The sequence below is a fragment of the Staurois parvus genome, unplaced genomic scaffold (genome assembly GCF_062004578.1).
Source record: "Staurois parvus isolate SC_StPar_1 unplaced genomic scaffold, SC_StPar_1.0 ptg000599l, whole genome shotgun sequence".
Lineage (NCBI taxonomy): Eukaryota > Metazoa > Chordata > Amphibia > Anura > Ranidae > Staurois > Staurois parvus.
The window spans coordinates 2275201-2302944 of NW_028318395.1; the positions used below are offsets into that span (position 1 = coordinate 2275201).

The following is a 27744-nucleotide window of genomic DNA, read 5'->3' on the forward strand; positions in this document are numbered from 1 at the left end:
TTTCTGTTCAATATTTTTTAATTGAGTTATATAAGAATTTAAAGTAAGACAACAGAGTTGAGTGGTTCAGCATAGAAATCACATTGCAGAAATGCATATACTTCCAGTAAAGGTGTTCTTCAATGTCCATGCTGGGCTGTAAGAGAAAGGAAAGGGTGTAGAGTAAAGGTCAAAGTACAGGTTGGAGGGCAGAGAGTTTGCAGTTGATGAGACAATATACATTTTCAGGTTGGACATGCTTTTTAAGTGTGCAAGGTATAAGAGGCGGTGATCAAAGTCTGGAGGTAAATACTATGTCCATGGGTACTACACTTTCTCAGGCTAACTTATCATTCAGTATTGGGGCCATATTTTTTTAAGCATCATCCAAGATAGCCATATTTTTGGCCTCCTGAGGCTGCTAGATTTCCATGCTTTTGCTATAGTTTGTTTAGTCACTGTAAGGATATTTGTTATCAGTTTGACCCGAGAATGAGAGTGGTGGTGAATGTATGCAGTAAGTGGTATTTAGAGACAGCAAAGAGTTCTGAACAGGGAAGTTTGTATTCCTCTTGAAAGCCAAAAAAATATTTGAGTTCAGTTCCAATGAATAGTTTATATAATCAGATGGTAGCTAGAATAAACCAGTTCTTGAAACTATTTAGATTATGAAGACTTGGAGCAACAAAGAATTTGTGTATGATAGATCTCAAACATAGATGAGTTGGCTATAAGGCTTCATGTACACGAGCAGCTCCTAATCTCGAGTGTCCATGTACACATAGGCGTTTAACAGAGTTTAGGAGCTGCCGTGCTTAGGTGAGGTTAAACCTCCCTCTCCTCTCCTCGCGTTTAGGATAGGAACGTTTTGACCACCGACCACGGGAAAACGCGAAATTGTGGTACTGCGGTTGCAGCATTTTGCCACAATTTGCGTTTTCCCACCAACTTTTCCACCCAACATTGGCAGATCAAACGGATTATCCGTAAACATTGGGATATATTAAAAGGAGATACAGTTCTGGATAAAATCCTTCCAGATGTCCAACAAGTTGTTTTCCGTAAGACTACGAACTTGAGGGATAAAATAACTATGAACATAATTAATCCTCCATTGAATTTTTTAAGGGTTTAAAATGGTTTTATCCCTGCAACAAAAGTGTTATCTGCACAGTAGGAGGATGTAGACACAAAAACAGACCAATTTTATCTCATATAGTACCAGTAGGGAGTATAATATAGATTCATTTGTATCCTGTAATTCTACACATGTTGTTTATCTCCTCCAATGTACCTGTGGTATTCAATACGTGGGTAGAACCATGAGATGTTTGAGGGATCGTCTTATGTGTATAATATTAAAACGTGAATTCAAATATCATAGTCTTTTAGCACATATCAGACAATTTCATAACAGAGAGCCAAGGGAGATTAGGTTTGTAGGAATAGATAAACTAGAACCTTACTAGATGGGATGCAATAAAATTAGAGAAGTCTCGCGGTTAGAGATGCGATGGATTTGTGAACTTAAGTCTTATGCCCCTTTTGGTATGAATTGATGTTGGGACATCAATTGTTTTATAGATAGTAAATAAACACAGAAAAAACTTTTAGTTTATATTTTACCCTTACGAATAATTTGAGATTTTTGATGATTTTATTATTTATTATTTTTTATATTTTATATTTTATTTTTTTTATTTATTTTGCACTAGAGGCCTTCTTTAATGTTGCACAATTTATTTTGGAATGTCATATCTTTTAGTGGAGCCTTCCTGTTCTCTTATTATTATTATTTATTTTTGTTTTTGACATCTTTTTGGGACAATAATAGTTCCGTTTTTACTGATATACCGGTTATAATTTTTATTAATTTTCATCCGCTTGTATTATATTAACAATTTTTTGTCTTTTATATTTTTGGACAGAGATACTTTGTCTGTAGGTTTTGTCCTTTTTTTGTCCTTTTTTAGCTACCCTATTTTCAGCTTCCATTTATGTGGATAACATATCTACTGATCCACTACTGCAAGATGGCAGCACCATTAAGGTTGCCCTTTTTTAAGATGGGGGCTACTTACATCTGGTTCCAGTTAGATATTCAGAAATGACCCTTTTAAAGATGGTGGTATCATTACTTCCGGTTTTTACAATATGGACATTTTGTACTTCCAGTTCCGTTTCTTGTTTGATTGCTGGTATATGCGACACTATATAAATATGTGAGACGGCAACACTGTAATACCCCTTGATAATGTCCAATTGTATGAAACGCGTCGGGGAGATGTTTTCGGTGCGGATGTCATGGCGCTGTGTGATCCCGGGTCGGCAGCGGCTGTTCGTGTAAGCTGACAGTTTTTGTTATATGCTTTTTGGTTTTATGCATTTATATTTACTTATTATCTAATAAATACTACACACGTCAAGACATACAGTATGTGTTCCTGTTTAAATATGGGCGTTTATGCTGTTGTAGTGGTAGTCATCACTTCTGGAGAGTTTTCAATTAATTGGGAGACAGTGATGGCTCTCTAGATTTACTGCTGTGTGTTTCAAAGCCAAAGATCTTCCCAAAGTCTTCAGCAGTTTTAAGTAGGTTGTGTATAGTAGTTATAGGGTTTGTGATAAGTTGTAGCACATCATCTGCAAGAGACTATTCCCCATTTCTCAAATGCTTTTTGTAAGCTAACGGAATGTAATATAGAGGGGAATGTTAGGTTTCCTTAGGGAGCAAGGTCAATTTACAGATGTTGTCATTTGCTAGCCTTGTAGGCTTTAAACCAACCTAATCTGGATGATCTATGCCTATATTTAGTCTAGTTATTTAAAGCTTAGTTAGAAGTTTGATATAAATTAGGGAAAGAAATGGGTCTGTAATTGTCCCAATGGGTTGTGTTAGCATGTGGTTAAATACATATGCATATTGTAGAAATAGGCTTTTAGAGATAAAGTAATGCAATTTTTGTAAGACATTCATAAGCATGGGGGGGGGGCTAATTGTACAAAGTATTCCTTCAAGTGTGTGGCCATGAAACCATATGGCTGTTTATTTGTTTTCTGTTGTTTTTTTTTTGCCTGTAGAACTGGAGAGAGTGCTGGTTGGTTAAGTTGGAAGAAGAGGCTTTTTGCATCAGAAGTGTCTATTTCAGTGGGAGAAATAGAGTTTTTCCATATGTCTTTTGAATTCTAGAAAGATTTTCTCTGGATTAGTTTTGCATGCTGTATATCACAGCCTATATAAAGCCTGATAGGTTTAAATGTAGGATCAAAGTCTATAGTCTGTTACCAAGCATTGTATCCAGTTGGTTATCTGAAAGGTAAAATGTAACTTATACATTCTGTGAAAATATGGCCATAACTATATATGGGTAATGATGTTATCTGGGATTCCCAGGCTGCTTTATTTACAATCAGAAAGAAACTAGAAGGGAACTATCATGTTGTGGCAGTGCTTTTTTGTCACTTTTAAAGAAGTGCATGGGTTAACTGCTTGCTTTGTTCTAGAGGAGAGGACAGCGGAGATATACATACCTGACCCAACAATCCTGCTAGGCACAGGACCGCTCCCTTCGGTGGGTAAGGTGAATATGAGCTTAACCCATGCAGTGTGGACACAGCCCCATTGTATGGTGAAATAAAATGTTTGCTCAGAGTACTTCTTTAAAGTAGTACATATTACTGGTACACAACTTTCTCTGTAGGTTTCAGGCATCTCCGAACATTTTATTTAAAATATTTGTGTATTTTAATGTTGCCCATTAAGCTTCATTGAAAGCCTAGCTCCCTGCTGAATGGTATTGTTTTTAGACATTTTGGCAGTTGAATATATCCCTCCATGGCTATGCCCAGCTACCCATGCTCTTTTTTAACATAAGCTTCCAAACTGGTCTTGAAAAAGTCCAGAGAAAAATATGAGATTCACCTACTATAGATTTCAATGGTGTTACCACTATGTTTGGGTTTAAGGTATTGTTTCCTAAGTTTGGTAAAAGTCCACTAAACAGAACTTTGCTTGGTACGTTCTTCATTATATACAACCTTGTGTGTAGACTTCAGCAATGGGTTGTGATCTTGAAGCAGGGGGTAGGGCATAAATAATCCAATGGCTGCTTCAGTAAGATGTCCCCTATTTGATACATTGACATGTAAGCATACAGTATATTATGTCAAGGGGCAGATATTGAGTTTTGGCAATGTTTGACGCTCTATTGATCAACCAGAATCAGCCCAGGTACTAGGAATGGGGGGAGTAGGAAAGGACCCATGCCTAGGGAGGGGAGTTGGGGAAGGAGAGAGTTTAATGGGGCCATGGTTAAAAATAGTGTCTACAACAGGTAACCATTGATGCAATTATATACAACTGAATGATTTAAAAAGTATGGGCATCATAACAAACATTTCAATATTGAGTTGGCCCACCCTTTGCAGCTATAACAGCTTCAACTCTTCTGGGAAGGCTGTCCACAAGGTTTAGGAGTGCGTCTATGGGAATGTTTGACCATTCTTCCAAAAGCATATTTGTGAGGTCAGGCACTGATGTCGGAAGAGAAGGCCTGGCTCACAGTCTCTACTTCATTTCATCCCAAAGGTGTTCTATCATGTTAAGGTCAGGATTCTGTGCAGGCCAGTCAAGTTCCTCCACCCCAGCCTCGTCATGTTGGAACAAGAAGGGGCTATCCCCAAACTGTTCCCACAGTTTGGAGATGGCCAATGGACAAATGTCTTGGTGTGTTGATGCCTTAAGAGTTCCCTTCACTGGTACTAAGGGGCAAAGCCCAACCCCTGTAAAACAACCCCACACCATAATCCCCCTCCACCAAACTTTACACTTGGCACAATGCAGTTAGGCAAGTATCGTTCTCCTCGTAAACACCAAACCCAGACACATCCATTGGATTGCAGACAGAGAAGCGTGATTCATCACTCCAGAGAACACATCTACACTGCTCTAGAGTCCAGTGGCGGTGTGCTTTACACCACTGCATCCAGCAATTTGCATTGCAGTTGGTGATGTAAGGCTTGGATGCAACTTCTCAGCCATGGAAACTCATGCCATGAAGATCTCTATGCACTGTTGTGCTAATCTGAAGGCCACACAACGTTTGGAGGTCTTTAGCTATTGACTCTGCAGGCAGTTAGCAACTTCTGTGCACTGTGCGCTTCAGCATGCACTGACCCCTCTCTGTCATTTTATGTGGCCTACCACTTCATGGCTGAGTTGCTGTTGTCCCCAATTGCTTCCACTTTGTTATAATACCACTAACAATTGACCGTGGAATATTTAGTAGCAAGGAAATTTCATGGATGGACTTATTGCACAGGTGGCAACCTATCACGGTACCTTGATTTCACTGAGCTCCTGAGAGCGACCCATTCTTTCACAAATTTTTGTAGAAGCATGCCTAGGTGCTTGATTTTATACACCCGTGGCCATGGAGGTGATTGGAACACCTGAACCCAATGATTTGGAGGGATGTCCCAATACATTTGTCAAATAATGTATATCAACAGAAGGGTAGATATCATGGTAGTTTTGTGGAAGGCATTGACATGTGATTAGAAAAGATTATAGTAGAAGAAACAGGTAAATGTGGAATATCCTACTAATATGTTGTATGTGCAAAGGTTGCTGAGGTGTAGTCCCGATTCACATGACAGGCAGGTCAAGGTAAAAAAAAACTGCCACTGTACACCAGCATAACAAATTAAGCAAAGGTAAGACATTTTCCTGGGAGTGCAGGGATAACAGCATATAGATCTAGAGCTCCAAAAAAAGGCAATGATCTGTCCAATCTGTCAGCTTGGATTGGTGACTTGCATAAGGAAATGTAAGAAAGACACTAGGGTCTACAACAAAATGAATGGAGTAAATAACAAAGGTAACCATATTCCAATAGGAACAAGATATTTCTGGGGCAAAGAAGATGATTATCCAAGTAATTAAAATTATTTTGCAACAGTATGAATTTTGAGAAACAGTATGAATGTTATATTCAGAGAACAGACAAACCGTTAAGCATTGACTATGACTAAGCTCTTTTCCACTTCCTGATCCTTTCTATTGGCCACACAATGTGACGGAGGCTCCTGCTCACCTTTAAGGCAGGGGATTTGTAAAATTTGAGTCTGAGCTCAGTCATAGAAACTGTAGTAGATATTTGCATGAGGAATGCTTTGATTTTGCAAATCTTTGGATGCATAGAAGATGTGATATGGAAGTGCCTACACTAAGCACCTTAAGTCATTTTTTAAGGTAAGGTAAGATGTTTGCTTAATTTTTTTTGCACTGTTTAAAAATTAGCTTGTTTACAGACTGCCATGCTGGTACTGTATCTCCAATGTATCTATGAAAAGCAACTGCAGATATCAACTAATATCTGAATTTATGTGCCTACACGCCAATATGCACTTAAAGGCTATTTAAATTGGTGTCCAAATTTGCAAGAATTTGGGGCACTGGCAAAAGTTACTTTTTTGCTTTATCTAATTTTCACACATCTTCCTTATGTAAGTCTTTCAGGAAGAGAATAATAGGGTACTAACATTTCAGCACTTGTAAATTACACATGAGGGTTATATACTAAAATTAGAGAGTGCAAAATCTGGTGCAGATCTGCAGAGAAAGCAATCAGGTTCCAGGTTTTATTGCCAAAGCTTAATTGAACAAGCTGAATTTAGAAGCTAATTTGTTATCATGCACATCTGTACCAGATTCTGAGTGCTCCAGTTTTAGTAAACCAACCCCATAGTTATGTTATTTTGGTGTAGGCAAAAATACGTGATCATTAGAGAGGCACAATATAAAATGCCTATGAAACACATCATTTTAATGTGTTCAACTGACCAACATATTTTTTTGTCACTGCATCATGAACACAATTGGAAAGAAAAAAATGCCTACCTGTCTCTTGAGAGAATAGAAAATGGCACTTTGACAGTGCCTCCATGGTGCATTTGCCAGACTGCCCCATTTCACTGTGTTTTTGTGAATTTCTCAGATACCTGTCAGCAAAGACAAAAATAACAAAATGTTAATGAAGAATGCAGCTCTAAAAATATCACAACAGAAACCATTCTTGAGGGGTTACTTTTAAATTTTAAAGAGATAACTTACATGGAAGAAAGAGAACTCTGTGAAGAAGTATTTAAAATAAATCACACTGAGGCAATTGTATGAAAGCGTCAGATCTTTGGATTCCTCACTTTTACATTTAGGAAATCTTGTATGGCACATCATGCATGTTGGCTTTCTCACACTGCTGTTCCTGCCAAAAGACTGATATAGAAGACCATAACCTTTTTCAGCTTGCAGCCCAGGATAGCTGCAGTCCAATGCGCTATTAGCAAATATAGATTTTTCATTGTTGTTGAAGCTTAAGCTCATTTACTGTAAAGCGCAGCTATTCTAATACATAATCGAAGTTTTATACAAAATAAAGCCACTAGGTGGCCTTGGTACTTATAAAACAAGTTGCATCTCCCAATGCTTTGGAGACAAAACCAAGTTTCTTTGCTGTATTTAGAATCAGAAACTGACTTATTAATTCATACAGTAATGAACAATTATTTCTCCAAGTTTAATGTTTTCATACTCAAAAACTAAAACCACTGTGGATGAATTTTGCACCTCACAATTTGATAAACTAATATATGTAATTTACTAAGTGTATCACCCAAGTTTAATGATACAGTCAGACAAGTGTTTTGCATCCAACAATGCATCAACATATCTCCAACTGGCAAGGTACTGTTACATGGTAATTCAGCTACTTGAATTTGTTACTTGTATTCAAATGTCATTAAATCTTTTCATCAGCAGTGGAACAACATTTACATTTTAGTTTTTAAATGATTAGAAATCAGGCATACAAGCTGTGCGATAAAACTGAAAAAGAATGTTGAATTTTAAAGTGCACCTATCATTTAACTGTAAACATATTACTGTAGGGGAGGACTGCAAAGAAAATATTCACAGCCAATAATCCTGTCAATAATAAAATAATCTGAAGTATTTTTAACATTGTCTGTAGACCTTTTCAAGTACTACATGTTACCATGACTGTGCTAAAAGGTAAGGTTTTTGGGAAGTTAGGTGTAAAAGGAATAGCTGTTAGCAGGTACAATGAGCAAGTTTCATAGGGAAAAAAGGTGAAGGAAAAGCACTTAAAATGTTTCTTTCCAACCCACTGCTCGCTAGCACTGCTAAGTATCAGTGATAGTGTTATACAGACCTGTTCTGGCCATTTTATAATTTACAATTTTTCTGTAGACTGCTTCTCTTCATTCAGCCAGGTTTAATAAAACAATATTGTGTTTTTGGCCCCAATAATGGTACTAAAATAGCAGTGGTAAAATTTACAACCATACTTCCCTGATTAACTCCATGGCAGCGTACGAATGGGTAGACTCTGTGTCTGCTCCTACCTCATGAGACCTCTCTCCCATAAATTTTGAGGCTGATCCAGTCCATGTGTTCTGTTTTTTGTCCTCCTCAAATCATAGGGCCAAACAAGTTGTGCAAGCAACTCCCCTTCTTTGCCTGAAATAAACTTGTTGCCCCCTGAATGCAGACCCCACTTTATAGTCCTTTAAATAAACTCTTTGAATGGGTGTTGAGGCTGGAATTTGGAATTGTTGCCTTACTAAATGCAGATCTGTTCCCAAGGGTGACAACATGGCTGTGCAGCTGTCTGTTATGTAGATTTTGCCTGATGTTAATGCATTTTTATTTGCCTCTGATCATGCATGCTGTGTTTCATTTTCCCTCAGTGATGCATCTCTAGATCTATTGGATCCCTTTATGGCTGCTGGAACACTTTGTGAGTTCCACAGTGGCTTGGGGTGGTATGAAGCCACCTGCCTGGATGCATGTGGACTTTTTGAAGTGTAACTCCACTTTTGTTAAAACAAAAAATATGTATTACGATGTTGACAAGTCCCTTGGGTGATCTGTGTACATTGCAGAATATTATTGTAAATCTGTTGCAGATTCCTACAGTTTTGTTTCTGTCCTGGATAAAACTTTTTCATCATGTCCTGCTTTCTGCATAGCAGGGTTTGGTTCAATAAACACTTGGTAAAATCTCAGTGCTCTGGTGTGGTAAGCTACAATACCAGCCTCCCTTTAGCAGTAGGTAACCCCTTAGGGGTTTATTACTAATCAATACAATTCCTATTGCATTTATTTTTTTATCTGCTTTATTAAGTAGATGAGTAACTTTTAATATCTTTAAAATACTAGATGGCTTGAGTAGCAATTGTACATCTTCTTAATAATGTGGAGTTCTATTTTAGAAATGCTCAGTATCCTTGTTTGTCAGGGATTTTATTTTTACTGAGACCCGCTATGCTGTGACTGTTCTATGCAGGTTAGTAGTGGTGGATGCCTGTTCCTTCCATTCTGGTATATCTTCTTGGGTTGTCAGACCTTCTGTGGGTCTCCTAAAGCTGTGTGCTGTTTACCTCCTTGTATGTCTTACTGCCAATTTGCTACAAAACCATTTGCTTACTGTCCTAAGCCATGAGTTTGGTACCTCATCCCTTTAACCAGTTGTTTCAAAGAAGGTAAGGGGTAAGAATTTTCTTTCAGGTGTATGAGAAGCTAACTAATGGACTCTTTGCCATTTAGTCCCTCCAGATCAACATGTACCATTCACATCTAAGCTGGGTCTGTGCCACTTAGGCCTTGGCAAGCAAAGCCCAGTATTAATCCTGCTCTGTTCAAGCAGACAGGGATATAGAGAACAACTCCTAACAGGCTGTCATATTTATTAAACATGGGGTCAATACACTCTAAAGGAATTGTTTCCACTCTCCCTGTGAAGGGATTATCTATTCTGGCAATGAGAAGTCTCATAGCCTTCCCAGGCAAAACAATCCTGTTCAGACTCCTCGAAAGAAGAAGATGCAGATGAGCATCACTTTATGAATCCTGCTTTGTTCAAGCAGCCAGTGATTAAGATAATGATGTCGAAGTTGTCACAATTCATTAGGCATGTGGTCAAGACACTCTAAAAAAGTTGTTTGATGCAGGGGGCATCTATTGGGGAAATGTCCAGTTTTCATTCCAAAAGCAGTAAACTGGTCTCAGAGCCTTCTCAGGTCAATCAACCCTCTTCAGACTCGTCCAAAGAGGAAGAGGAAGATGAGGATGACCTTTGCCCAGGTTATTGATTCCTCCTTTGTAAGGCTGATGAAATGCCTTAAAATACAAGTAAAGCAGTGGAAATATTTCAAGTGCTTCCAAAAGACACCTTTGCAATTTCCCTATGGTGACTAAATAAAAGCTCAATCTAGAATGCAGCAAACAGCATGTTTTCACATCGGGATGTCAAAATGATGCCCTTTTGAAGAGGAAGGTGTCCAGATTATGAAGTTACCCCTATGGTCGGTGTATCCTTTTTGAGATTGGTCAGATTCAAGACTTTACCAATTTCACTGCATTGTTCTTGATCTTAGAAGGTGAAGCTTAAATTGACAGCAAGGATCTGTGATTATGGTTAGTCTGGCTTCCTGCTCCAAAATAAATGTCTGTTGAGCGAAAGAAAACTGCAGTTCAAGAGTCAGTATCCAGTCTCACTCCAGGGAGCTTAGCTTCTGCAGTTCTGGAGGGAGTCCAGAAAAAACTGGAAAGCCAGCACATGATCTAAGAAGTCAGCAAAGAGCTCCATGCCAGGACGCTTCCTGGTTATTTGAGGATTGTGCCAACCATACATGTCTTATGGGCTCTTGGTTGTCTCTCTTTCAACATGGGTACAGAAGTGGTCTTAGATTCTTTGGACCTCAGGGCAAGAAATTCAGGCTATGTATAAGAGATAAATCATCCTTCATGTCTCAGATTGTACCACACATAACTCTTTGCTCCAGGGACAAGAGACTAGTTCCCCTAACCTGTAAAACAAATCAACTTGCTTTCTCTTGGGATGGTAATTCCAATCCTAGCAGATGAGATTTTAGGATAGGTACTATTGTTACCTAGAGAGTGACCTATTCCACCTTTCCAAAGCTATCTCTTTTCAGAAATACCTATGTTTCTATGTAGTTTGACTCCAATCTGTCCTTCCAGCCCCAGGTCCAATCACTGACAAATTCATGTAGACTCCACCTCCGCAACATCTCTAAAATACATCCGTTCCTAACCCCAGAAACTACTAAGCAACTCATTCACTCCCTTATTATATCACGACTTGACTACTGTAACTCCCTCCTCACCTGCTTACCTCATCACAGGCTATCCCCACTTCAGTCTATCCTGAATTCTGCGGCCAGACTCATCCACCTTACTAACTGCTCCATATCCGTCACCCCCCTCTGCCGATCCCTCCACTGGCTTCCGATTGCCCAATGCATAAAATTCAAATTACTAACATTGAAGTACAAAACTGTCCATAATACTGCCCAAACTACATCACCGACCTGACATCCATATACCACCCAAAACGTACTCTCCGCTCCTCACAAGACCTCCTACTCTCTAGCTTCCTGGTCTCCTCCTCCCATGCCCATCTCCAGGACTTCTCCAGGGCTTCCCCCATCCTCTGGAACTCACTACCCCAATCCATCAGACTGTCACCTACCCTCCTCACCTTTAGGCGCACCCTGAAAACCCATCTCTTCAGGGAAGCCTACCCTGCCCTCACCTAATTGCCGATCTCCTCCACTCTTCCTACCACTCCATCTCCCACAGCTATTTCCTCCTGTACCACTATCCCCTCCCTCCTAGATTGTAAGCTCCAAGGAGCAGGACCCTTGAACCCCTCATGTATTGTACTGTATTGCTACTGTACTGTCTCGTGTACTGTCTCCCATTATAATGTACAGCACTGAGCAAACTGTTGGCGCTATATAAATACTGTATAATAATAATAGTTTGAGTCATTATTTAGTTTACATGTGCTTGGCTGGTTAGCGAATAAAGAACAGTGTCATCTGACCCCTTCACAAAACCTTGTGTAATTGGGAGAAAACTAATCATGTTTCAGAAATATGTCGCTGCTAGAGAACATACCAGCGTTAAGGTGCTGAATTGTCTTGGCATTCCTCTCTTCACATGTCAATGCCTGCACCTATTCCAGAAGGAGGCACCTATTCCAGAAGAGCTTTTCTCCAACAGTGAAAATGCACCAAACTATTCATATTTCACAGACAATGATAAGAAGCCTTTGGTGGTGGATGTAGTAGAAAATCTTCTCAGTTGCCAGACGGCGGTCCAAAAGTTAATAGAACCTCCCTATTCAATGAGTTATCAGAAAAATTTCAGATTTCTGTCTAGCTTTGTGCTCCCTTTGCCTTTTGTCACCTGACTGTAGGTTCTGAAGTCTCCATAAGGCTGGATAACATGACAGTGGTGTACTCCATCAACAGGCAGGTCGTAACCTGTAGCCTTAGTCTTTTGAGATGTAGAATTGACCTGGACTGAGAGGAATCTCCTCAAGATTTTAGCAATCTACATGCCAAGGATTTCAGAACATCTAGGAGGACTCCATGTTCCATGTCCCTATATGAACAACAAGTTGTCTCTACATCTAGGCTCCTTCAAGTGAATTCTGTCTCTGTACAGGATTAAAGAGTTAGGCCTGTTTGCATCTCTTTACAATTGCAAGTTGTAGGGTTTTTCATAAAGGGCCAGCAAGTCCTGGAAGTGGATGTTCTGACTGATCAGGAGAGGTTTTCTAAACTATATGCTTTCCCTGCAGTCTTCATCATATTTTCTTAAGACTACTGTTAAAAACAATGGAAACCATTGTAATGTTTCCCTATTGGTCAAATAGGCTTTGATTCACTCTTCTACTTCATACTTAGTTATCAGGTCCCAGTCCCTCTAGCTCTCAGATGAGATCTCCTGTTGCAGGGTGCTATACTTCACCCTTGTTAATCTCCTACAGTTATTGATTGATAGATGTCCAGTTAGATGGTGCACTAATATTGTTAACAACAGACTTTGATTGAAGTACATCCAGTTTGTCTGCTTCTGACTTCTCTTTATTTAATCCTCAGGTCCACTACATTCTCAGCTTCTTGCAGACCAGCCAGAATATTGGACTGATCTTTGGCTCTCTTGGAGTATAGATCTCGGCACTCCAAGCCTTTTTCAATTTCTCTTCCGCAAATTACTGTTTACTTAATGGTGTGCTGTGTCTTGTACTCCAGAGAAAACCAAAACTCCCAACTCTTGCCTTCTCCAGATGTGTTCACTTTTGGTCCAGTTAAAGTATCAGTGATGCATGAAAATAGCCTTTTTAATGGATATCACCTCCTGCCAGAAGCTTTGCAGTGATCAGGGACTTAAGCTACAAGGGACCCTTTTTTGGTGTTCTGCCCAGTTCAGGCATTATTCTCCCTGAAAGTAGGATTACTTAGGATGACCAGTTCTATTTGCAGGATGTCAGGCTATTTCAAGTTTACTCACTAGAGATTTAGGCCATCTCTTTGTCACTTTTTTGGCAAAATCAGAGGGAAGAAAACATGCAGATCCATCGCTGGATAGAAGGCTAAGGTTTGACTCTTATGGAAGTGATGGCAACATGCTCAACCAGGAGCCACGATGTGCTGGTGATATAAGCTTTGACTTGTGCTGTCACAAGTTTCTAACTGGTAATTGCTCCACTAATAGCTTTATGGCTCGGTGGAGAGGCAAGCTAGCATCCTTATCCATTTATTTTTGGTGTTAAAGGTTTGTTGGCTAAAACAATGCTTGGAGCTAGTTATTTCCCATTCGTATGCTGCCATGGAGTTAGTGGAAAACAGAAAAAGGTTATCAAATACTGCAATTTTCCTTTCCTAATTAACATCATGGCAGCATAGGATCCCTCGCAGTTGTTGAGTGATCTAGTTATGAAACCGGATGAGCTTCAAAATGTATGGGAGAAGGATCCTATGAGGTAGGAGCGAGGGCATATTCTGCCATGAAGTTAATCAGGAAAAGGAAAGCTGTTGTAAGTATTTGATGGCAATTTTCCTGCACATGTTATGGCAGTGTTTGCTCATATTCACAATTGGGAGTCACTCTGCTCCATATTTCAGCACCATTTTTGCAGACATTCAGGGCCTTATAGTATAGCAGACTATTTTCACAACCCAAGCTCCTACCATTGACATAGAAAAGATGTTAGGATATTAACCGTTTCAATACCGGGCAATTTTACACCTTCCTGCCCAGGCCAGTTTTCAGGTTTCAGCTCTCTCACACTTTGAATGACAATTGCGCGGTCATACAACATTGTACCCAAACTAAAATTTTATCATTTTCTTCACACAACTAGAGATTTCTTTTGGTGGTATTTAATCACCGCTGGGGTTTTTAATTTTTGCTAAATTAACAAAAAAATTTTGAAAAAAAACACACGTTTTTCTTTGTTTCTGTTATAAAGGTTTGCAAATAAATAATTGTTCTTCATAAATTTAGGCCAAGATGTATTCTGCTACATATCTTTGGTGAAAATAACCCATATTAGAATGTATTTTTTAGTTTGTAGGAAAGTTATAGAGTTCACAAACTATGGTATAGTTCTGAATATTGATCAATCCTGAAGTACTGACGGCCAATCTAATTTCTTGAGGTCCAAGAATGCCAGAACAGTACAGATATCCCCCAAATGACCCCTTTTTGCAAAGTAGACAGTCCGACGTACTTCATAAGAGGCATGGCGAGTTTTTTGAAGTTGTATTTTTTTTGTCATAATTTTTCGGAAAATGAAAAAAATTAGTTTTTTACATATTCTCACCATTGCAGTACAGCGTCATCATATAGCTGGCATGGCGGTGATCAGGGACACTGACTGGTGACAGTATGAAAAAAAAATATATATTTTAAAATTATTTTTTATTTATTTTTTTTAGATTTTTTTTTCATATTTCACTATGACCAAAGTAGTACAATGTTACCATAGTAACATTGTACTACTTTGGGGAAGTGATCAGTATTTTTTTTTTTTACACAATTTGCTTATAGCAAAGAATTACTTTGCTATAAGCAAGCATTTACCTGAATGAAATCGATTCATTCAGGGTTTTTTTTTTTTTTTTTGTGCTTAGCTGGGATTTGGCCACAGCTAATCACATGACATGTGCATGTGATTAGCTGTGACCATTCACAGCTAGACACTAGTATACAATGGATGGCATGAATGAAGCCATCCATTGTATACAACTCTCATGTGACCTGCTGTGATTGGTCACATGACAGTCACATGGTACCGGCAATGGGGGCCGATACTCAGATCTGTCATCAGCCGTGTCCGAGGTACACGGCCATTGACAGATCGCGCCGCTGCGCAGCTCTGCAGGAGCACAATCTGTGCATGTGCGGGAGGATGCCATATGGCGTCCACCCGGAACGCTGATGACATTTGCCGGCCGCCATTCGGCCATAGGGCGGGCGGCAAATGGTTAAGTACATTTAAATATAGGCTGACTGCTGATTTCTTTCTGAAAATGCTAGCTGACTGGTTATTATAATAACCCACTGTTGAGGCTAGAGCAGAGCAATTATTTTTTGAAGCTAGCCGGCAAGGGATATAGGGTATATCTGAAACTGCAAATTTATAAACAATTTTCAGTCACTCACCCTTAAGGAAATTAAATACATGTGAGGCTTGTGGGAAACCCTATGTGTAATGTTAAGGATCCACAGTAAAGCTGGAGAGACTTTTCAAAAAAAATTCCTAAGAAAAGAATGTTCTAATAAAGTTCATTTGTTTTTCTAATCATTAGTGGGTCAAACTGACATTCATTTTTGACAGCAGTGATGAGAAAAGTCGAAGAAGCAGTATGGAAATTTTTTCTAGAACAAATTAATTTCTAACAGTGTATGTGGTTTTCATTCAGTAAAGTCCATTCATTCCAATATCGAATATTAAAATTAAACTAAATCTTTTGAAAAACACACATTTTCATAATTTCATATGAAAATCTATTCATCTATGGACAACTTAACATACTGAATATATTTAATGTTAAGTACATAGTCCATGAAAGAGAAACATGCAAGCTTCTGCCTTTTGTTACATAAATTTAACACAAAGTTGGATCTTGGATTTGTTTAATTGTGATATTTCCTTTTATCCTAATTCACTTCCTGCAAGATTTGTAGGTGCTCCTAAAATTTTTTAACTATAATAATGCCAATATGGTTTCCTATTTCCCTAGGGAGTCGTTATGTTATGTTCTGTAACTGTTTTCCAGGACACCCTTCATATAACTTCGTGGCATTCTCAGAATGGAAAAAAAAGCTGAGCCACCATTTAAAAATGTCTTTTCTATTGATAAGAATTAATAATGTATTGCTTTGTTCTACAATACTGTGTGAGCTACATAAATATTAGAATTCTTTTAATAATATCCAGTACAAAAAAAGCTTTTTTTTCCGTAGCAGCACCCAGTTTTCTAGATTGGGTTATTGCATGACCACAGAGGTCAGATGCTAAAACTGCTACTGGGTGAATGTGGTCTGAGATGTCAAACGTGACTCCTTCTCCAATTTTTTATTAGCTACACACAATATTAGACATTATATATCCCACTGGCACATCCTTTTATCCATTCTGTAACCTGCTGTTTGAGTTTGTGGGTGATTTATTAGGCCTACCTAAGATGATAAAATGACTTTTTGAAAATGTTGTATGAGATACAAGGGACTTGTGTTATTATTTAGTACCATGTTCCAAAAACCTTTAGTTACACTTTTGAGTCCACAGCATAACTAGAGCTATAGTAGAGCATGCTGGGACTCTGATGGTGCAGTTTGATGGCCCTACTATGTTTTTTTGTAATATGCAGCCCAGCAGGTCATGAAAGGGGGAAGATGAGCGAGAACCCCCCCTTCCTAAACCATACCAGGTCATATGACCACAACATCGGGGGTGCTTTGGGGCGAGGGGGTCTTACCCCCCTCAAAGCATCTTTTCCCCAATGACAATGGGGACAAGGGCCTCTTCCCCACAACCCTGGCTGGTGGTTGTAGGGGTCTGCAGTATTTTAGTAGCGTTTTTTAGTGAATGTCAACATTTAAAAAAAAAAACTGTGCAGGCTTATTTCATACTTGGATGCGGTAAGATACTGTTTTGTGAATTGTCCCCATAATACTTTTGGCTAAGCTGTTGAAGTGTTCTGTTTCTCCTTCATTTCTAATGGACTATATGATTTTCACCCCGTCTAAAGGTAGGTTAGAAATAAAAGCACCAATAATTGCTTGTAACTATATTTTCCTTTTCTGCACACCTGCTCACCCTCAAACAATAACTAATACATTATTACCTTTAGTATGTGAACATTTATTTTATTTTTTTTAAAAATTGTTCCTGATATTTATTTTAAAAGAGTGCCATTTTTATTGAGTGGAGCAAGTATTTGTTAGCTTTTGTATTTCTATTTTCTGATGCTAGCAACACCAGTTGCCCTGCAGTCAAAGTAAAGGTAATAAAACAAAGCTACATTTAAACTACACACAAGAATTGTAGGCATGCCTGGGGCACATGTTAGAAGAGCAGAAAGAAAGATGCAAAGAGCAGTGAAGTGCCATGTGTTTACAAGGGCTCCTTCAAAGCACACACTATAATACATTCTAACCTGTAAACAGTTTAATTGGCAACAACATTATAAGTTACAGTAAATATGAAAGTAACTTAATGTTATAGGTAAAAAAATGTATTTGTTGGATCATAAATTATTTACACAATGGGCAGTTGTAATCCTATCTGTCCCTGATGCTGGACTTTCTCAATTTTTTCAGACTCGGTTTAAGTGACATGTAGACATAATAAGCCTCATTTATCAAAGCTGCCAAAAGTCGAACTGATGTTTAATAATTAGATTCGCAACCAATCAGATTCTTCCTTTAACAATATGTACAGAACAATAATAAAAGCGATATTTTGACTGACTCCAATGATGAACAAAAACTGTTCTTAAAGACAGTTTGATTACCTGGCAATATGTGATTATTTAGTTGTATTTGTTATGAGTATTCAAAATTTTGAAGTATATTTTATTTTTGTAATCAAAGCTTTTCAGAGCATACTGAACTATTCTTACCAGTTTACAAAAAGATATTAGTACATAACATCCCTTCTGGTGTTATACGCACACATACCAGGACCAATTAATCTGCAAGCATTCAGTGTTTTAGATAGTGGAAGAAACATAAAATATTCAGCTTATGCACTGCTGGTATTGAAACCAAAAACCCCAGTACTGCAAAGCCACTGTGTTAGCTACTGGGCCTTTGTGCTGTCCATTTGGGCGTTGAAAAGAACAGCATTTTCATATGCATAATAAAAAATGAGCCCTCCTGTGGACACAGGTGCTCCCAAAAGACACCATGGATTCCCAATGGTCATGAAGGAATGCCACATACAGTTATGGTCAAAAATATTGGCACCCCTGCATTTCTGTCAGAGAATACAAAAAACTTTTAATGCACCCAGAAAATTGTTGCAATTACAAATGTTTTGGCATTCTTATGTTTATTTCTTTTTTTGTATTGGTATGGCACAAAAAAGTGGAGAAACAAAAAACCAAATCTGACACATTCCACACAAACCCCAAACATGTACTGGACAAAATTATTGGTACCTTCTCAAAATTGTAAGAAATAATTGCATTCCAAGTTTGTGATACTACAGTAATTTCTAATTAAACTCACCAGTATCAATTAACAGATCTTAATGTTCCTGCTTCCACTGTGCGCAACATTGTGAAGATGTTTACAGCCCATGGCACTGTAGCTAATCTCCCTGGATGTGGATGAAAGAGAAAAACTTGATAAAATATTGCAGTGAAGGATTGTTTGAATGGTGGATAAAAAACGTTGATCATCTTCCAGACAAATTGAAGCTGACCTTCAAGCACAGGTTACAACTGTGTCAGCTTGCACTATATGTTGCAATCTGAATGAAAAGGGACACTATGGTAGGAGACCCAGAAGGACCCCACTGCTGTCACAGAAATATAAAAAAGTCAGATTGAAGTTTGCAAAAACTTACATGAGGAAGCCAAAATCCTTATAGGAGAATGTTCTGTGGACAGATGAAACACAATTACAGCTTTTTAGTAAAGCCCACCATTTTACTGTTTTCAGAAAAAGTAATGAGGCCTTTAAAGAAAAGAATACACTCCCTACAGTCAAAGATGGTGGAGGTTCACTGATGTTTTGGGATTGCCTTGCTGTTTCAGGCACTGAGTGTCTTGACCATGTGCATGGCCTTTGAAATCTGAAGACTACCAACAAATTCTGGGGTGCAATATAGGGCCCAGTGTCAGAAAGTTGGGTCTCCTTCAGAGGTTACGGGTCTTATAGCAGGATAATGACCCAAAGCACACATCAAAAAGCACCCTTAAGACAAAGCACTGGAGAGTACTTAACTGGTCAGCAATTAGTTCAGATCTCAATCCCATAGAGCACCTGTTGAGAGATTTCAAAACAGCAGTTGGGAAAGGAACCATTCTAATCTGAGAGACCTGAAGCAATTTTCAAAAGAAGAGTGGTCCAAAATACCACTAGAGAGGCGTAAGAAACTCATTGATGGTTAGAGGAAGCGATTGATTTCAGTTATTTTTTCCAAGGGGTGTGCTACCAAATATATTAAATTGAGGGTGCCACTTTTGGAGTTTTGCATGGAATGTGTCAGATTTGGCTTTTTGTTTCTCCACTTTTTTGTGTCATACCAATACAAACAAAAGAAATAAACATGAGAATGCCTAAACATTTGTAATTATGTCAAGGTCTTACCTTTTCCCTGAGGTTATGTTACTCCATGTGCTGGCGTCCATCTTGGATTCTGCTGTGCATGGTGGGAATCCTTTTATGCCTTCAGGTCTCCGAGGTCCATCCCCCAGAGGGGCGTGGCTGATGACATATAAGCCTGTGGCCCGCACATGCTCTTTGCACTTGTGTCTTGTGTCTTTGTGTTGCTATTACTCTGTTCTGACTCTCGTGACTCTCCTGGTATCTGATTCGGCTTGTGACTTGACTATTCTTTGTATTCTCCTTTGATCTGACCCTCTGTTGCTGAACCCGGCTCGTGACCTGTGATTCTCGTCTGCTGTCCTGTACTGTTTTGTCCTGTTGTTGTTGACCCCGGCCTGTCTGACTACTCTTTTGTCTCTTCCACCAGCTACACGCCATTGGCGGCGGCCATTACCGCAGCTGAGGTGTCTCGGGGGCCGCGACCTGGTTCCTGGCTGCGTCAAGTCCATCCCCACTATCAGGGGCCCTGGTGAAGGGCAGCCTGGGACTTAGACTCCGCGCCCTAAGGGACTTCGGTCTGTGGGTGGTGGTTGTCGTCAGCCAGTGCGTTACATTGTTAGGCCTGCCTGTCCGTTCCTCGGCTCCTGCCCTGACATTACACAAGTGCCATGAACCCTGACGGTGCAGGCACGCCTTCGCTCCCAACGCTAGTCGCCAGACTCGATCAACAGGATCACCTGTTGGATCAGTTCGCTCAGGCGTTGCAAACTCTGCTTGCACGCACTGCACACCTTGCTCCTGGTGCTATTAGGCCGGTAGTCACTCCGGTGGTCTCTCCCGCTGCTTCTCCGCCTATTGCGTCCACCACCTCGGCGGCTACATCAGCGGCACCCAGAGGTATGACTGGTTCTGCCCCCCTTCCACAGCGCTTTGGGGGTGAGCCGAGTCAGTGTCGTGGGTTCCTCAACCAGGTGGGTATTTATTTTGAATTAATACCCCACACCTTTCCGTCTGAGAGGTCAAAGGTTGGGTTCCTAATTTCACTACTCTCGGACAAGGCCTTGGCCTGGGCAAATCCCTTATGGGAGAGGAACGACCCGGTGATTCAAGATTTTTCCGGTTTTGTCGATGCCTTCTGTAGGGTATTTGACGTACCGGCTCGTTCCGCCTCGGCAGCCAAGCTGCTCATGACCATGCATCAGGGTTCACGGACCGTGGCCGAGTACGCAATAGAGTTTCGTACCCTGGCGGCAGAGGTCGGTTGGAACAATGAGCCTCTGGTGGCTGCGTTTTCCCATGGTCTTTCTGACACATTGAAGGACGAGATTGCAGCTAAGGAACTGCCTGTGGTGTTGGAGGAGCTCATCTCTTTCCTGATCCTGATTGACACCAGGCTCAGGGAGAGGCCTTCACTCAAGGAATGCCTGCGGAGGCCTTCCAATCGACTGGCACCTGCGTTTTCTGTCCCTCCCATTCCTCCCTCTCCTCCCACGCCTCCTGGGGATAGATTGTCTCGTGGTGAGCCCATGCAGCTGGGGTTTGCTCGCCTTTCCGAGGGAGAGCGGGCCGCTCAGCGTCGGGAGGGTCGCTGCCTGTACTGTGGTCTTGGTGGGCACTTTCGGCAGTCCTGTCCGGTCCGTCCGGGAAACGCTCGCACCTGAGATCCTGTCAGGGACAGATCTTGGGTGGAGTCTCCTCATCCCCGGCGTTCCGCAGAGATAAGCCACTGATCACCGTTGTCCTCTCTTGGGCGGAGGGCTCGGTGACGGCCCAGGCGTTGGTAGATTCTGGGGCTGGCGGGTTGTTTATGGACAGCTCGTTTGCTGCCCAGCACTCCATTCCCCTGCAGGCTTGAGTTACCCCATTGGTTCTCGAGGCGATAGATGGCAGGCCCCTGCAACCACCGCAGGTTACCCACGAGACTATGTCAGTTGAAGTAGCTATTGGGGCTGTTCACAGGGAGTTGGCCTGTTTCCAGGTGATTTCTTCTCCGCACTATTCGGTGGTTTTGGGGTATCCCTGGCTCCAGATGCACAATCCAACCTTCAATTGGCAAACAGCCGAGATTCTCTCGTGGTCTCCACAGTGTGGGGCCGGGTGCATCCGTGGGCCGGTTAAGGTGTTGTGTGCCTCCTCGGACTCTGCGTTGCCCTCTGATTATGGGGAGTACCAGGACGTGTTTGATAAGGTACGTGCTGGTGCCTTACCTGCTCATCGTCCTTACGACTGCACCATATCCTTGCAACCCGGTGCCACTCCTCCGCGTGGCAGGGTGTATCCTCTCTCGGTTGCGGAGAATAAGGCCATGGAGGAGTACGTTGCGGATGCGCTTTCCCGGGGGCACATTCGTAAGTCTACTTCCCCAGCAGGAGCGGGCTTTTTATTTGTAAAGAAGAAGGGTGGTGAATTGAAGCCTTGCATTGATTATAGGGGTCTTAATCGAATCACCACTAAGAATGCCTACCCGATTCCCTTGATTACTGAGTTGTTCGACCGCCTTAAGGGGGCAACAGTCTTTACCAAACTTGTCCTTAGGGCGGCGTACAACCTCGTACGGATCAAACAGGGGGATGAGTGGAAGACCGCGTTTAACACCAGAACCGGTCACTACGAATGCCTGGTGATGCCCTTCGGGTTGTGTAACGCGCCCGCAGTTTTTCAGGAATTCATAAATGATGTCCTTCGTGACTTGTTGCAGCAGTGCGTGGTAGTTTACTTGGATGACATCCTGGTTTACTCTGCCTCCATGGAGTCCCATATCCAGGATGTCAAGCAGGTGCTGCAACGATTACGTGAGAACGAACTTTTTTGTAAACTTGAGAAGTGCGAATTCCATCGATCCCAAGTTGCCTTTTTAGGCTACATCATTTCTGCGGACGGATTCTCCATGGACCCTCAGAAGGTTTCGGCGGTTCTGCAGTGGCCTCGTCCCAATGGTCTTCGGCCCATTCAGCGCTTTTTGGGTTTTGCCATCTACTATCGGAAGTTCATCAGGAACTTCTCCACGCTGGCAAAGCCTCTCTCAGACCTAACCAAGAAGGGCAGTAATCATCACGAGTGGCCATCCGAGGCCATCGTAGCTTTCGAGGCTCTGAAATCCGCCTTCGCGTCGGCTCCGATACTGTCTCATCCCAATCCTGGATTGCCCTTCGTCCTTGAGGTTGATGCATCCGAGACGGGAGTAGGCGCTCTCCTGTCTCAACGTCGATCGCCCGATGGACCTCTACTTCCCTGTGGGTTCTACTCCAGGAAGCTTTCCTCTGCAGAGTGCAACTACCAGATTGGAGACAGGGAGTTGTTGGCAATCATTCTGGCTCTCAAGGAATGGAGGCACCTGCTCGAGGGCTCCGCAGTTCCGGTCCTCATTCTTACCGATCATAAGAACCTGACTTATCTTTCGGAGGCCAAAAGATTGACACCCCGCCAGGCCAGATGGGCTCTGTTCTTGTCACGCTTCAACTATGTGGTTTCATATTTGCCTGGTTCCAAGAATGTCAGGGCTGATGCGTTATCACGGCAATACTCTGAGTTGTCCAGGGAAGACTCTGAGCCAATCTCAGTTATTCCTCCAGATCAGATCCTGGCTGCCATTCGCACCAGTCTGACCTCTCCTCTTGGGGAGCAGATTTTGGCGGCTCAATCTGATGCTCCTCCCGGGAAGCCGGAGGGTAGATGTTTTGTACCCGAGGGATTGCGCACCCGCCTGCTGCGTACCTACCATAACGCCAAAACTGCCGGGCATCCAGGAAAGAACCAGCTGTGTTGGGTCGTCTCTCACTTATTCTGGTGGCCAACCCTCAGTGCCGACATTGCCTCTTATGTAGCGGCATGTTCGATCTGTGCCCAGAATAAGTCTCCATGGCATCTCCCTTTGGGTCTTCTGCAACCCATTCCCAATGGGGAGCGTCCTTGGTCACACCTAGGTATGGACTTTATTGTAGACCTCCCGGTGTCTAGGGGTCATATGGTCATCCTCATGATCGTCGATCGGTTTTCCAAGATGTGCCATTGCATTCCACTCAGGAAATTACCAACAGCGCAAGAACTGGCCACGGTCTTTTCCAGGGAGATTTTTCGCCTGCATGGGTTGCCTAAGGTGATTGTCTCGGACCGCGGGAGTCAGTTCGTGTCCAGATTCTGGCGTGCCTTCTGCTCCCAGTTGGGTATTAGTCTCTCCTTTTCCTCAGCCTACCACCCGCAGTCCAATGGGGCTGCAGAGCGTTCCAATCAGGCCTTAGAACAATTCCTTCGGTGTTATATTTCAGACCATCAGGATGATTGGGCCGATCTCCTGCCTTGGGCAGAGTTTGCCAGGAACTCGGCGGTCAACTCCTCCTCCGGGATGTCTCCCTTCATGGCCAACTATGGGTTCCAACCCGCGGTATTACCTGAGAGGTTCTCACCACAGGACATTCCGGCTGTGGAGAACCATCTTGCTGCCCTGCGTTCTTCATGGGGGCAGATGCAGAGGGCCTTGAGGGACTCAGCTCAGCGCCAGAAGTTCCAGGAACCCGGCTCGTGACCTGTGATTCTCGTCTGCTGTCCTGTACTGTTTTTTCCTGTTGTTGTTGACCCCGGCCTGTCTGACTACTCTTTTGTCTCTTCCACCAGCTACACGCCATTGGCGGCGGCCATTACCGCAGCTGAGGTGTCTCGGGGGCCGCGACCTGGTTCCTGGCTGCGTCAAGTCCATCCCCACCATCAGGGGCCCTGGTGAAGGGCAGCCTGGGACTTAGACTCCGCGCCCTGAGGGACTTCGGTCTGTGGGTGGTGGTTGTCGTCAGCCAGTGCGTTACATTGTTAGGTCTGCCTGTCCGTTCCTCGGCTCCTGCCCTGACAAATTACAACACTTTTTGGGGCAAAGTGGTGCATTATCTGACAGAAATGCATGAGTGCCAATATTTTTGGCCATGACTGTACCTCCCATGAACAGATAGGACTCATAAAGGCTCTGAGAAAATAGATTCCTGGAATCAGAAATTGTTAATCGCAAGTGAAGGTTTTTTCAGTCTACTTGTCAAAGCAATTGAAGCCAGGGTTCCTTATTTCAGTTTTCTGCCCCTTCAAAATTTTGATTTTCCTTATAGTGCAGCCATTTGATTTGCCTTTTTTCCAATATTTATCAGTAGGTTTAGGGTAATGTTCTATAAATCATCACATATAGCAGAAGTAGGCCAAGCATTTGTACATACAGGTGAAGTAGGTCAGAAACTTGCAACTATCTTTTTTCTGCCTTCTTTCCTAGAAAGTAGATCAAAAATAGCATTAGAAAGGTCAAACAAAATGATACAACTGTATTAAATTAAGAAACACTAGGTTACTTCTTTATGTAATTATTTCAAATAGCTCATAGCAATACTGCATATAAAAAGAGTTTTTCCAATTTCCGAAAAGGTGAAGATATCAAATAGGTGAGATTGAAGCTAGGTTTTTTTTCCTAATTTTTTTTTTTGCCCATGCCCCATAATGATATGTGATTTTCACATTCTTTTACACTAGGGTACATTTCATCTCATTATGAACATCTTGGCAAAAGGTTAGTTGACCTATCAAGTGTGCATGATGGATATTTAAAATTATAACATTTTCTCAATATTTTATTTTTTAAGATAAAGCAGAAAGACTTTGAAATTTTTTTTTTAAACGTTAACTATTTTAATTGCATTCTCTGTTATTAAAGCAAAACAATTTCTGTGGTTTTTTTAAAACAAATTTAGATTATCAATAAATATCCAGTTGTGTTGGATCTAAAACTAAAAAGTACAATGTACTCATGCATGCACACAAACTAGATGTGTTTACACATTGTTCTATGCTTGTTGAAGTATTTATGAAACTGCTGCTACCTTTAGTAAACACTAAAGAGTGTTAAGTCTTTAGAAGATGTCAAGTGAGATTTTTCTCACAAGGATAGGTTAATACAAAGTCTGTATGATTGCAGCTGAGCATTTTTCCGCTTGCATTATTATCAAAGACAGGAATCATATTATGTGTGTACGGTTTTAAAAGCATATGGTTGTTCTGTGCCCAGAGGAAATGCTAGTGTACAAGTTTAACTGGATGCACTTATTTACTTGATGCATCTACTAAGGAATAAGACTTTTAAATAAAATATTGCTTTTTTCACGAGACATTACATTCAGCTTTTTTCTTATTTTCTGCTTATTGAAAACGCAATTTCTAGACCTTTTACCTCCATGTGTAATGCTGTGAAATATGAACTGATGTATATTTTGTTAAAACTAGCATCGTATTTCATCAACCATGGTATTCACAGCACTGACATGTTGCATATGCTGTAACAAATCTGGAAAAACGGACATGTGTATGAATTTGGCCTCTCCACTGACCTCCTGCTGACTGGGTAATGAAGAACCATCTTTGAAAAGTGCAGTCTGCAGAGCATTTTCTCAACCCATTCTCTGCTCTCTGTATAACCCAAGATCTGCGTAGACAAAGAATCTATTTCTGAACAGAACGTTGTTGTTCTTCATGCCTCAAGATCTCAACTAGTAGTGCCACCAGGGGGCACTTTCAACAGCATCAGGGAGTACTCTACTTCTTAACTAGAATTCACATAGCAGTTTAGCTCTTTTAACAGTAAGCTTTATATCCCATCTCTTTCATTAAAAGTGTCATAAAAGGAAAATAGGACTGGGTGAGGTGTGCGGCGGCCGGGCTATCTCTTCCTATTTATAAAAGGAAAATAGGCTACAATGTAGCAGGGCCCTTCCTTGGTAGCTGTTCTGTAAATAAATACCACTCAGTTGCAGCTTTCCAACTTCCCGAACTAAGCAGATATCTGTTCTGTACTACTGGCAAGTAAGGACTGTAATGAAAAAAAAAATAAAATCCTTGATGATCAAATGAATAAAGGTAAATCAATATTTTCCACATTGACCTTTCTAAAGCACCATTGGGATGTTTTAAGGTGACCAGGGCTTCCTGTTCATCATCCAGGCAGATGAAGTCAAGATCAAATCTGTGAATTTCAACTAAGCAGGGCTGTCTTAATGCATGGGCACCCCTGGGCAGTGCCCAAGGGACCCAGGTGCATGGGGACCCCATGATAATTTTGCATTACACCAACTGTCCCGGATTTTCCAGGACATTCATGCTTTTTACTAACCTGTCCCAGGATGGCTGTATCCCGACCATCAGCCCAGAACCTGTACTGTGTCCTCATGATCCCAGTATTGCTCTCCTGATCTCCCCTGTACTGTGCCCCTTTGCTTTGAGAGTAGATGTATACATTGGGGATAGATGATAGGGGCCCCAGTGTATTACTTTGCCCAAGGGCCCATGAACTATTAAGATGGCCCTGCAGCTGAGAATTTGTATCGTGCATGATTTCTAAACTAGAGTGGGAGGCATTGGTGGAAACTGCAGAAAGCTCCTAGTAAATAATGGAGATTATGGAGAGTTGTATTCCTAAAGAAGCTGAGCTGCCAAAGAGAAGATCTATGGAATGCATTTTTGCCAATCAGTAAAATGAGAGGCAAATTGTTTTGGTGAGTGTGGGAGTGGCACTAAGGTGGTGGATTGGAAAAGCACACAAGATATATGAATAAGAATATTGCTGATTCAATTTCACAAAGACATCTCAGATCGATATGTGAGTGTGTTTATAAACTGTATTTGAATTGCACATGGAATTCACTATAATTTGCATAATTGTATTTTCTTTATGTTTACATAATTATTTGGGTTGTGCTACCAGGTAGTACACTATTAGGATTATTCTCTTATATGTTTTATTCACTTATGATTTAAGATTGCTGTAATCTTTTATAAAAGGACACTATAGCTATATTATAATAATGCTTTTTGGGTTTGTTCCTAAGCGCAGGGTACTGGGAATTTTTCAGTACCATTGGGATGTTGCGTGGTGCATAGCTTGAAAAAGGAAGATGTTGATCAAAAATAGCTCTATTGGTGCCAGCTATAGAATAGCACTGGAACATAACTATAATACCTAACCGACGCAATCTAAACAACTAAAGGATTGTGACTTAGATTAAAACAACAATAGGTTCCTGTATCACAATCTAAACAAGTGCCAACTCCAATTACTATGTGAT

The 27744-nt window shown here is 41.2% G+C and overlaps 1 long non-coding RNA gene across 1 annotated transcript; it reads right to left on the reverse strand.

Moving 5' to 3' along the window:
• Positions 1-26152, reverse strand: LOC149449867 (uncharacterized). The gene is made up of 4 exons (XR_016315357.1): positions 26014-26152; positions 24856-24904; positions 6881-6981; positions 1-136 (listed from the first exon to the last, which is right to left on the reverse strand). It is a non-coding gene; the product is annotated as an uncharacterized LOC149449867 (long non-coding RNA).
• Positions 26153-27744: the final 1592 nt, after the last annotated feature.